We start from the raw sequence: 13,271 nt of genomic DNA on the forward strand, positions 1-13,271 counted from the left end.
GGGCCCAGCCGCTCCGCGGCATGTGGGATCTTCCCGGACTGGGGCACGAACCCATGTCCCCTGCATCGGCAGGTGGACTCTTAACCACTGCGCCACCAGGGAAGCCCTCATCTCTTCTTTTTGATTTGCTCCCACTATCTACAGTCCCAGGCTCTGGAAAAGGACTTTGATCTTGAGTATGGGCTCTCGATCAGGGCCACAGGAACTAAACCTCCACTCCACTCTGGTTCTACCACACCCCCTATACACACACACATGCTGGGGGTCATTGCCCCCAGGTTAGACAGAGGACCCATAGATCACCTGTGTTCCTGTGGATTGGGGTGCGTGTGTGTGTGTGTGTGTGTGTGTGTGTGTGTGTTTGGGAACTTGGCTTTGGGAGAATATCTTTGGGCTCATTTTGTCTCCCAGGCACAAATACTGGAGAGCCCCTCCAAGTCCAGGACCCTGACCACTGAAGCTGATCTGAGAAGACTGAAATCTAACACACTCCCTTCAGGGGCTGACCTTGACTTTGGGTTCCACTGTGTAGCCAGAAGTGGCCTTGTAGAAACCCCTCTTGGGCTACTTTCCCTATCCAGCTCAGAGTTGAGGGATCGGAGAGGGGTGAGGGGATCCGTCTCTCTTCAGGCTCCAGCGGGGTCCATTCCAGAAGCTCTTCCAGCTTGTTTTAAGCTGGCTGATTTGCTTATTGGCTTCTAAAGTTGGATTTGAAGGGTGGAGGAGGCGGGCAACAGACCCTCCTCTACTCCTCCAACACTTCTACTCAGGAGGCCCGTGGAAGGGAGGTGGAGCCAGGCCCCAACCCAAAAGGGTACAAAGCTCATTGTTCTTCCAGACTTGGTCCACTTCACTTGTGGCTCAGAAGCCCTCTCCTTACCCAGCAAGAGCACACACTCTTGCCTCTTTCTGGTCTCTCCTTTTGTACATGTAAACGACATGTTGTCATATCTATTCAGTGCTTGTGCCAACCTCAGGACTCCGTTCTTGCTGTTTATTCTGCCTGTGACATTCTGGCCCAAGATCTTTGTACTCGTGCCTTCAGCTCAAATATCATTTCAGAGAGGCTTCCTTTGGAACTCAGTGTGGTTTCCATAGTTACTCTCTATCCCATCACTCTAGCACCTACCAGCTTATGGAATTATCTTGTTCATATGTTTCATTGTTTATGGCTTGGGTCCCCATCTCCTCCTAATGTAAACTCCACAGTTGCCAACACCTGTTTACTGCCACATTCTAAGTTCCCAGCACTAGTCAGAACTCAATAAATGCTTGTTGACTGAATGGATGTTTGTTTGTTATTTTTTAAATAGGAATAATTTTCCAAAAGTTTAGATACTTTTGAGAAGTCAAAGGTGTCTATTGTGTTTAGCAACAAGGAATCTCGTAGGGTGAAGACTTTGAAGGGCGACCTTGTAGGGCATCCTCTCTGGGAGTCAATGGGAGGTGAGGAGAGGAATTCGTGAAGGTAGATGCAACTCCCTCAACTAAGCTCGACCATGAAGGGAGGCAGAGGATGGGGCAATAGCTGGAATGCTCCATGAACCCAGTTGGCACTTGGGCCTGTTGAATGCTACTGGGAAAGAGGCAGTGGAGTGGGTGTAAGAGGCGGAGGGGGAGATAACTGATGGAGCCAGGGACTGAGGAGGTTGGCGGGAGGGATCTGGGACACAGGTAAGGAGATCAGGCATGGAGCAGGGGTTCCTTCTCATTGGAAAAAAGGGAAGGAGGAAAGGAGAGCACAGATTCTTGTGGGTTTGCAGGAGCCTGAGGCAGTTCCTGCCTGTGGCTTTGATTTTCTTTTGAAGTGGGAGGTGAAGTGGCCTGTTCACAAATGGGAGTGGCAGTGGTGGCAGTGCGGCAGGGGTCAGAGATATGAGGACAGTGGAGAGGGTTATAAAGAAACCAATTTATCTAAGGTCTTTGAAATCTTCTTAAAAAAACCTGTCTCCAGATGAGTTTCATTAATTAATTAATTAATTTACAGCTCAAGGCAATATTGTGCCACTAAGTCATTGCCTACAACTTCACATTTAGATGTAAATCTAAGATCTAAATCTGAGACCCACATGGTCTCAGATGGAAGATGTAAGAGTTGGAGGAAAAAAAGGCAGAGTCTAATCTTCCCAAGGAATACAGAATCATGAGGAAGCTTTTTCACTGTGGGAAGCTGCAAAAATGCTGACAGATCACAGCGAGATGGGGCTGTGCTGTGAGACAGTAATTTGCTGAGCGTCCATCTGGGCTGCTGTTCGTTCTAACACCAGAGAAATGTGGAAAGTCATTCTCCCAGGAGAGCGTCTTGCCTGACTCCATAGCACATGTCTCGGCCCCGTTAATAACATCACTGACAGGTACTTACTATCTCTGCTGAAATAAAATGAAGTGTTTTTAACAGACAAAGATGATGCTGTTGACCCAACAGTAGGGTGTATATTTGCAATTTGGAGGGATCTTGCATACTCACTCTTCTTATTTGTAACACAGGTACACACTTGCAAGAATGCTGGTTAAGAATACTGATAAAAATTTCTTTCTGTTGAGTATCAACTGTTATCTATCTCATACCACATAGTGTTTTATGTTTGTAAATGGAAGAAGTTGGTTATGGCCTCCGTGGCCATTGAAACCATGACCTTGACCTTATTGCTATTGTGTTGTGACCTAGAAGTTGCTAAACTGAGCTTGGTGGAGCCCTGGGGCACTCGGAGATGCCACCTTATGAGATGAGACGGATGTGGAGCTGACAGGCTACCTGCATGTCAACTAAGGCAGCTTTCAGGGTCTGTGTTGACTTCTAATTTTATATAGATAAAGGGTCCCACTGGGGTAAAGGAGCCCAACAAAATCCACTTTCATGGCTGAGAGCAAAAATTTTGGGGTGTGTGTGCCATGTGGCTTATGGGATCTCAGTTCCCTGACGAGGGGATTGAACCTGTGCCCTGGCAGTGAAAGCGCCAAGTCCTAACCACTGGACCACCAGGGAATGCCCAAACATGGAGAGAATACTTATGTTAGTAATCTTCTAAGTGATTTCTTGAAGAGTGTATTCTTTGGCATCACACTGCAGGTTTGGGTTTAGTTGATGGGTATTTCAGTGACTACTTAGTTCCTCTTAGGCAACAGTTCACCTACCACCAAGTTGAGTGTTTTGACTTTTGATCAAGGTTTATGCAAAGTATGGATGAGCAAAAGAACATAGATTAGCAAACAGTCATGATAATTATTCCTACACTTTTCCTTTTAAGCAAATTTATGAAAAAGTGTTATATTCAGCATATATTAAAACCCATCTCTGTCACGCAAGCTACATTAACTGTATAAACTACGTTAGTACATAAAACAGGTTTGAGGAGAGTGGAGAAAGTGAGAGGCATCAGCTCAAGCGGTGGTCATACTTTATAGTAAATCAAATACCTATCAGATTTGAGTCATTTGGTTCAAAAAGATCTCTTAACAACAAAACTAAGTTCTAAGAGCGTTAACCTAATTACCAAAGTAACATTCACACTGGATTTTGAAACACCTGAACTATCCCAAGGGTCCATTCATAACCTGAGGCTGGAAGCCTGGGGGGGCAGGTAGTGATATCTGGACAAGCTCCTTTCTAGAACCCAAAGGTTGTATGTATTTTGTAGAGGGAGAAAGGTAGATAATCTCAAGTAATTAGGGTCAAGAAAGAAGGTACTTTCTTAGGGCAAGAGGATCTATGTTTCTAAAGTTTTCTTTAGCAAGGAGCTGTAAGCTCACCAGGAAGAAAGGTTGGGAACGTGTGGGTCCATGTTTGAGAAGGTGGCTGATGGCAGTGTTAGTGGTTTATGTGATTTATATTTATGACAGATATTCCTGATAAAGATAGGAAGTTAGTGGCATCAGCATTAGCTAAGCCAGCCCTCCCTGGAGAAAGTAAGAGCTCTTAGGGCCATTCTTTGTTAATGAAACCACACCAAGGCCAATATTAGAGGCAGATATTTTATCAGATCCTGAAAATAGTCCTTTGGTCCAGGTGGTGGTCCATGTACAGCCCTGTGTTGACCTCCAGGCAAGTCTGTTTGATGAATGGTGAAGTGGAGATATCTCGATTGTGTCCACCATCAAGGAAGGTTGGGTAGTCTGTCATTCAGACGGTGTGGGATTCAGTAGACATTCTGGCAGTTTTTCATCAAGTCATGTTTGCAGATCAGAGTGTAAAGTTTTCCTGACACCTCATAGGTCCCTCTACCCAGGTGGCAGCCCATTCACAACACATTCACTTGTAGGCATGCCTCTTCCATAGCAAGAAGGATGTGAAGGGCACAGTGGGGTCGAGGGCCCCAGTACTCCCAGGGAGTGTGCTCAGGGAGTCAGCCTGTCTCCCAGGACCTCTCACTGATGGGATTTACTTCGTGACCTTCCTGGATTTGGTTTATTTCTGAAATCTCTGAAGTACACCAATCTTTGGGTTTGCTATCTGCAACTTCTATCTCTGGAAGGCAGCATCTCTCTTCTCTCCAGGAAGAAATCTTGATGCATCAAAAAGAAAAAGCCTGGTGTCTTGGGCTTTTTTTCCCCACAGGGTGATCCAACAGATTTTTACATAATCTATCTTCACTATAATTTCTCTTCTGTTTCTTGAATTCTCTGTGAACATCCCCTTCTGCAGCTGACAGCTTCTGTTCTCTCTCTTCTGGCTTATAAGTTTTCTGAGTCAGACCCCTTAACAGAATCTTAGTTTTCTGCTGATGGAGATCATTAAGAATCTCTACTGCCAGCTGCAAAATTTTGCATTTATTTTCAACTAGAGCTTTGGCTGCAAGCAGTGAAAAAAAGAATCATTTTCCAACGTTTTTCTTCCAGCTGATGCCTTGCTGACACCTCATTATTCGGCTTGGAATGTAAATGGTGTCTGTTTTCTTCAACTTTTGTTAATGTGGATTTTGGTCACATTTGACTTTCCTGACTTTTCTTTCATCTTCTTACTGTGGTAATCTGCCAACCAAATCTTTACTTTTAAAATGATCCTGCTCATTTCATTCCCTATGATTTTCCTCCTCTGATGCAAAGATCATGATTAAATGGTTTTAGCTGCACAGCGGATTTATTGAGAACTTCAACTCCATTATTTTTCTAAGCCACAGCTTCTTCCCGAGACTTGAGATCTTAAATGATTCGCTCACCGATCCTAGTGGGTAGGGTTGGGAACACAGAAAAAGCTAGGGGCAGAAGGGGACCACTCTGCCCCCGTTGAACTGCTACCCTTCCTCTCCTTCTAGCTCCTGTCTTCTTTCCGTCTCTTTCCCTCACCCATCTGTTTTCTCACAGCTTAAGTTCACAGAAGATCTTGGTGTTCAGATTTCTAGCAGAGCTACTAACAATTTTATGTACTTTTATTGCTCTGGGTTTCACACCGTCTTTGCTGCCTTCTCCAGATCTTGTTCTTAGCTGCTAACTGAGATTCCACCCAAACCAGCACCACTATGATTCATGCAGGTCCCCACGGTCAGGTGACCAAGAATGACCCTGAGAGGGGTGCTGACCCACATCCAGGTGCATTCTGGCTCCAGGCCTCTCCAATCCCAATTTTCTTCGCTTCCGCAAGTGGCCTGGTACAAAGGTACCAACATGTCACGCAGATGCGTTCTCTTGAGTTAGGATGGTTGCGTCATTGCTGAATCTACCTCTGTAACTTGCTTTCACCTACAGTTTTAATTTGCTGCTACTTTCATTGACTCAAGTCTCCAAAAGTCCTCAAATACTTGAATGCAGCTTCTCACGTGATACCTTCCCTTTTCTTCTGGTGTTAGTTTCCCTTCAGTGAGCTTTTGAAGTCCTCGTAAGAGAATCTCTGGAGTCCTACTGAAGAGCTGGGAGTATTTAGCACCAAGCATGTATGTGTGTGTGTGTGTGTGTGTGTGTGTGTGTGTGTGTGTGTGTGTGTGTGAGAGAGAGAGAGAGAGAGAGAGAGAGAGAGAGAGAGAAAGAGAGAGAGAGAGAGAGAGAGAGAGAGAGAGAGAGAGAGAGAGATTCTTCCCTTTTTGTGGCTTCTTTCCTTCTGCTGCTTCATGTGCTCTGGGGGAGGTTGGCTCCCTTCCTTCCATCCTTGATTCCCTGTCACCCCTGCATGCAAAATCACATGCAGATGGGAGGTACTGAGCTCCTGGCAGGGTAAACCCAGCAGTGCTCCTTGCCCAAACAGCACGAAGGTTTGGTTGGCATGTCATTCCAATATCCTCTCTCCTTCGACTTGTGAATGGAAAAGCTTTAGTGTACATGTATCACCCAACAAAGCTTTATAAAGCTGCTTCTTAAGGCAGCTCTGTTTTCTGAACACTTCTAACCCCTACTGGGATATAACTGATTTAGAACAGGGTTACACAGTGACTTGCTCATACAGGGAATTCATTATGCCAATGAAATTGTTTAACCCAGGACATTATTTACACAGGGGGAAAAAATCAGGTGTGTTTGTGTGTGTGTGTATTTTCCCTTCCTAAATAGAGAACTCATTTTGTCTCAAAATCTAAGGCCCCATTTAAAATTTTTAGAGGACTACCTGACCTTTGCTCTCCACCCATGTGTTTTAGGAGCTCTCCTTTCACATGGGACCCTGGAGCAGGAAGCACTTTTTAATTTATATCTAAGAGATCAAAACAAAAGCGTCTGTCCTCAAGTTCATGGACAAGTCTTCTCATCACCAGTGTCACTGGCCAACAAGGTCAATATTTTCTGACTGAGTAAATAATGAAAATATACTGAAGAGAAAATTATTTAGAGATTTATTGAGTAGTATGTAAGTAAAGACTCAGAAATGAGAATTCCAACCATCAGGCAGAGGGCCCAGATGACAACTTCAGGTGCTCAAGGTCACACAGCTATTCCAGAGGATAGCTGAGCACACCTAAGAGTACGCTACCATCTCCTCCATCCATATGGGGCTGGATGCCTAGATTCACAGGGGCATTTAGTACAGCCTGGGTCGGCTAGCACTTGCTTTATTGGTTGATGGGCTCATGGGTGGGAGGGTATAGGGACGGGTCTGGGCCAAGGGCACAGATCAGGGCACCTCTCACACTCTCCACAGAAGTGGGAGTTGACTATGGCAGCTATCACTTTACCATTGTTAGGAAAGGTGGTGTGTGCAGTGATTCAGAGTGAGGGAGCTGAAACACACCTGTGGTCAAACCCCTGTCTGTTATTGGTTGTGTGAACTTGGATAAGTGACGAAAGCTCTTTAGGCTTCATTTTATAGATAAGGACAATTAAGTAGGAAGAACATGCAAGGAATGAACATAGAACTGGCATGTACAAAGTACTCACTCAGTAAAACAGGGAAACACGACACTCATTCTCATAGTCATAGTTCTCTTCACTACTTGTATTTACCTCATGTACTTATTTGTATACTTATCCCCTGTCTTTGCCCCTAGAACGCAGTCCTCATAAGGGCGAGGACCATGGTTTCATATCCCTGTGTTGTTTCTCATTCCCCTCGATTACATGATATGGACAACTGTCATTTTCTGGGATTTATGGAAAAAGCTTTGAAAGCATGGCCTTGAATCTCCTTTTGGCCCCTTTTTAAACCTTCATTTCCACTGTGCTGTTGATCTGGCAGAGTGTGGATGTGGTCTACTTTCCACTCTGCTGTGGTGAGCAGACTCTACCTAGAAATGTGCCATGTTTGCAATTCCTTTTTAAAAGATAATAATAATAGTAAGAAAAGCATCATCCTTAAAATAAGTATGTCATTGTCTTTCTTAAGATGCGCTTAGTAACAGCTTGTACACAAAAGGTCCCCTATGCTGTATGACTTCCTGTAAGACACTTCCTCCTAAAACTTTCAGGCTGCTCTCATCCTCCAGCTCATTTACTCAGGGATTACATCTGTGTCTTAGAGAAAAATGTGATTATTTTCCATACCCTGGCCCTAGTGAGGAATAAAGCATTTCATCTGAGGAGCTGCAGCTGCAGACTCTATGCCAGGGGAAGACCAAATGTGAACTCATGTTATCCACTCAGAAAAACGAAATGGGCAGAGTCCTTCCTCTGTTGCAGGGTCCTCTGCCTTCATTTGTCAGAGTATCTAGAAGTAGATAATGATATAATGTCAGGATCCCACAAGGATCCTTGCCACTATTCCAGAGAGTAACTCTCATGATCAAGGTACGCGATTTTACTTAAGCTTTCAGAAAATAATAATCTATTCAACTGAAATTCTTTGATTTTTCAAATCGTTTTTTCCTCTGCCCTGAGCAATATTTCTATGAGTATTCCTATTTAAGCTTTATCTGCAATGAGTATTTATAAAATAAGATTTCATTTGAATATGCTAACCTCTCAGTATAATATACATCTTGATTTTTAAAAAATTAATTAGCTGATTTCTAAACATACACTCAATTTCTTGATATTTCCTATCTTGCTGTCTACATTTGGCTATTTTGCAAACATATAATAGCTTCACATACGAGTGAATATAGGGGGCTTCCCTGGTGGCGCAGTGGTTGAGAGTCCGCCTGCCGATGCAGGGGACACGGGTTCGTGCCCTGGTCCGGGAGGATCCCACATGCTGCGGAGCGGCTGGGCCCCTGAGCCATGGCTGCTGAGCTTGCGCGTCCGGAGCCTGTGCTCCGCGGCAGGAGAAGCCACAACAGTGAGAGGCCCGCGCACCGCAAAAAAAAAAAAAAAAAAAAAAAGAGATTGAATATTGTCAATTAATACGTTTTCCAATTGTTGGCATTGAAAGTAGTAGGTCAAAGAAAGTTTCAGGAAAATGGGCAAAAATCCCTGGATTCTGGAAAGGGCAATTATAACAAAAACTGGGCTCAGACATGGTTTTGTTTCTCATTAGCTGTATGACTTTGGTCAAGTCATTTGACCCATGTGTTGTGATTTCTTTATTTGTGAAAGTGAAAGGATGACGCCTACCTCACCTTCCCTTTCTCACAGGGCTACTGTGCAGACCAAAGAAGATAAACTTTTTGAATCTGAAAGATTTAGCACACTTAGATGGAAATAACTTTTCAGAGAGGCTTTTGTACAGGAGGCTAGTTGACAGAGGTCAGCTTACCACTTTTTAGTCATCTAGAACTCTAGGAACCTGACTGCTGTGATGACTACTGTGATCAGATAGAGTCTAGGCAGTCTGTTTACTGATATAGAAAAAGGTCTGGAGCCAAACTGGGCTGCGAAAAGCATATGTTGGTCCCCATCTCTGGACCTAGAACCATGTATGCACTAGGGCTAAGCAAATTGAACAAAGCTCCCTGAGGTGGGGCAGGCTTTAGGAACATGAAATATTTGGTTAACCAAAGAACTCTGCCTTGCCAAGTGGTATTTACAATCCTGGGGTAGAGCCAAAAGGCTCTGGACAAAGGAAGGGAACAATCATATGACCAGAAGGCATGAGGTTCTAGGATTTTCCCAGCTTCGACACCTACCCTCAGTATGTATTTCTGAAGAAGGTGGGGGAGGTCAATTGAGGATGCACAGACAAAACCACTGGGAGAATAATATAGAGTTTTAGTTTGACAGGTTTTTTTTTTTTTCCTCCCAACAGCATTTTGAAGATATTGTCCTATTGTCTCCTGACCTCTGTAATTGCCAATGAGAAATGCGTTGTCAGTCTGCTGGTCCTTCCATTGTAAGTAAACCGTATTTTCCCTTTGGCTGATTTTGAGATTTTTCGTTTTGTCTTTGGTGTTCTGAAGTTTCACTATGACATCACTAAGTATGGATTTATTTTTATTTATTTTGCTCAGGACTCAAGTTTCTTCAACCTGAAGATATGTGTCTTTCTTCAGGGATGTGCAGAAAAAAGATATTGTTGTACAACCACCACAATGGCAAAAATTAAAAATTATCAAGTTTTGGCAAGGATGTGGGAAAAATTCTCATATGCTACTTATGAGAATTTATAAACTATTACAACATTTCTGGGCTGCAATCTCGGGGTACTAGCAAAACAAGATATATCCAAGAAATATAATCCAAGAAATATCTATCGTCTTGGAAATCAAAAAGAAGATATGAAATAATTCCTGGTTTGAAGAAAGAACAGAATTAAAAGCTATATGGAAATGGTCAACAGTATTAGCCAGACACAAACATGCTTGGGGAGGTAAGGGAGACTACTGATTAACCTGGGGTCTCTCCAAGGTTACAAGTCTTAGAAAACAAAGATACTTGTTCAGAGTCAATTTTTTATCTGGGTTGTACTGTGGTTTCTGCTCGTTTCTGACATGGCAAAAGAGGGAAGAGTTAGAATGTACCCCTCCCTCTCTCCCAACTTTCCTTTGGTAACAGGTGAGAAAGCACAGTAGAAGATAATGGAACGTAGTAGAATGTGGAGGGATGTAAAATGGACAGTATTAGGTGGAGGGAAACTCAGAGCACAGGAGAGCGAGGGCATCGGGGCTGGCATTCTGCTGGGAGCTGGGGCGGCCAAGCACAGGCAGATGCCTGAAGCACCAACCAGGCCATGGATCTGTGTCCTTGAGAGAGCACAGCCAGACCTAGCCAAGCTTAAAGGGCAAGTGAGAATCTGGGGGCAATGCCAGGGGAAGTCCTGCTCGAGGTGTGGGGCTGGGTGAGAGGGAGTGCCAGAAGTAGGGAGGAAGCGTGCTAGACTCAGATGGGCTATAGCTCAGAACGCCATACTCCCGGAAAGAGGAAGCAGGACGAGTACTGTCCCAAGGCAGCTGGAGGGACAGAGTGTCCTGGCTTCCTCACTTTGGGAGGCCACTTCTCTGTGGAAGTGGCAATAACAAGGCAGGGAATCAAACTACACAGAGCCTTCAAGTAGAAATGTTTCCTGCCTAAATTCAGGTGCTAAATGAACAACAAAAAGAGAACCTCTACCATGAACAGTTTCCAATGATTAGATACCTGAGGCCATTACATTCCTGGGAATAACACCAGGGGTGCCATGACAGACCACCTGAAAGAACAAATTAGTGGGCCAGCCCCACTCAGACCCAATGAGGAAACTTCACATTCCTTTAGCTCGTTTTAGATTTTGGTAAAGCCAGACCCCATGCTCCAAGTTTGCTGGGTTCTATCCTCCACATCATCCAGATAATACACAGTTACTACAGAATGTGACATCGAGGAGAGAGCATGGTGTGTATTAATTCATGTAAAAAATTGGATATCAGCAGAGAAATGCTAATAACTAGAAATTACTGAATTCTCTATGTTGTCTGTTGTGGAAATAAAGGCCTCTGGGGAATGGATCAAAAATATCTGGAAATTACTTGAAACTGGTGAATAACTAAATGGAATTATAACTAAAATGTACTATAACCCAATTGTACTTTTTGTCTTTCAAGGGTTGGCTCCGGGGAGCACTACGCAGTGAATATTACAAAAATTACATAAAGCTCCAAAAGCTACTCTATGTAAATTTCTTGAGTGGGAATTCTCAACCATAATGTTTGGCATATTATTCTGATAATTCTATATCAGAATATAGAATTGTATAGTATATCAATTGATTTTTTGTTCTGACATTTTGACCAGTTTTGGTAAAACTGAGGTGTGTACCCAGAGTTGTCCTGATATATGCTTAAAAACCAGCCCTCTGGGTGGAAAGTCCTGGTTGATAGTGTTTGCCTATTTCCATGGTGTAAATACTTCCATTATGGCTGATTGTAAGCTACAAACGTGATATCACTGAGTGCAGAATTGGGAAGAGATGTGCAAAGTTGACCCTTGTGAGTCGGTACAGGACACTGTATATACCTATGGGCTTGTATGAAACTACAATTTTTTACTAAAAATGTTGCCCTGTAAATACATGAAGGCACTAATGAAAGAAAAAATATAAAGAGAAAATAAATTCCAATTGGGAGCTCAAATGGAAAAAATTGACAGAGGATTTTTTAAACTTTGTATTCTACGTTTTATTATTATCTTTTATTAAGCAAACAAGCCATCTATGTGTCACCCTGAGTGTTCCAAAATCTTAGTTTCTTTGCTGTTCCCCTAGATGGAGGCTAGGGTTTCTCTCCTTTCAGATACTGGTGCTAAGACGATGCTGACCAAAGAATCGATGGGACCTGCTCACCGTGAAGCTAGTTTCAGGATGGCTGAGCTGAGGGTGGAGACAAGAAAAGATGTGGAGGCTTCTGAATTTGGGGAGGCAACACTGATATTCAGACTTCTGGTTTGGTATGATAATATATTGCTTTTAAGAAATTAATACTCATGGAAACAAGAAAAATCAGTTGTTCAAAAATTGAAAAAAAAAAAAAGAACGGATTGATAACCTCTTCTGTTAGAACAAGCCAAGAAGAACTTATTAAAATTGAGATGAATTGGAAATAGCAATGGACATGTTTTTAAAGGAGGCTTTATCTGTTCCGTCCCTACAGTGATTTATGCCGTTGGATATTTTTGCTGCCATCTGCCAAATTCCAGTTGGAATGTGGGACAAGCTTATTTGTGGAACTAGTGCTTGTGGGTTCTAAAACTATTCTCCAATGAAAGGAACAAATGCCCTTGGAGGATAGTTGACTCCATATTTCTGGGCAGGGAAGAAAAGAATCAGGATTAGTTTGTAGATTCTAGATGTTGAAAGGAAACAAGGTTGCATTAAGGTATCAGAGAGTCATAAATCCATAATGATGCAAAAGAGAAGATAAAACAGAATTGCCTGAAAAACACACTCTCTGAAATTGTTTACTGAAAAGGCTGTGTATCAATTAATAAAAATTATGTGAAGCCTACACTTAAGTTTTTCCAAGCAACCGTTTGTTTTTGTTTTTTTGTTTTTTGTTTTTTGTTTTTGCGGTACGCAGGCCTCTCACTGCTGCGCCACCAGGGAAGCCCTCTCCTGTAGTTTTTTGACACTGTCCTCCTTCTTCTTGGTTCTTGCTATCACCATCTGAACTCTGGGTGGCCTAACCCAGCTTTCCCTCCAGGTCCTGGGCAGTGGCTTCTTGATACTGAGAATCTGGACCATCTCTGCTCTGGCTTTGCTCCTCTACCTGAATTCTATTACATATGGGCTTCCATGCCGCCCTCCCAAGATACACACACAACATACTGATCATCTCTCATCATGCGCTCAGTCTCTCTCTCTGTATTCTTCTATATAACAGAGGGTGTTTTGCCCCGATGAATTCTTCACTAACATTATTTTTACACAGAATGGATCCCATAGTTTCTCATAAGAGCCGGTGACATTTTGGAGTCAGAAATATCCTCATGCACAGTTGTCATCTGAGTCTATAAGACAATGAAGGTTGTAAAACCACTCCCTTCATCCAGACCTGCAGAACAAGTACAGA

The sequence above is a fragment of the Phocoena sinus genome, chromosome 11 (genome assembly GCF_008692025.1).
Source record: "Phocoena sinus isolate mPhoSin1 chromosome 11, mPhoSin1.pri, whole genome shotgun sequence".
Taxonomy (NCBI): domain Eukaryota; kingdom Metazoa; phylum Chordata; class Mammalia; order Artiodactyla; family Phocoenidae; genus Phocoena; species Phocoena sinus.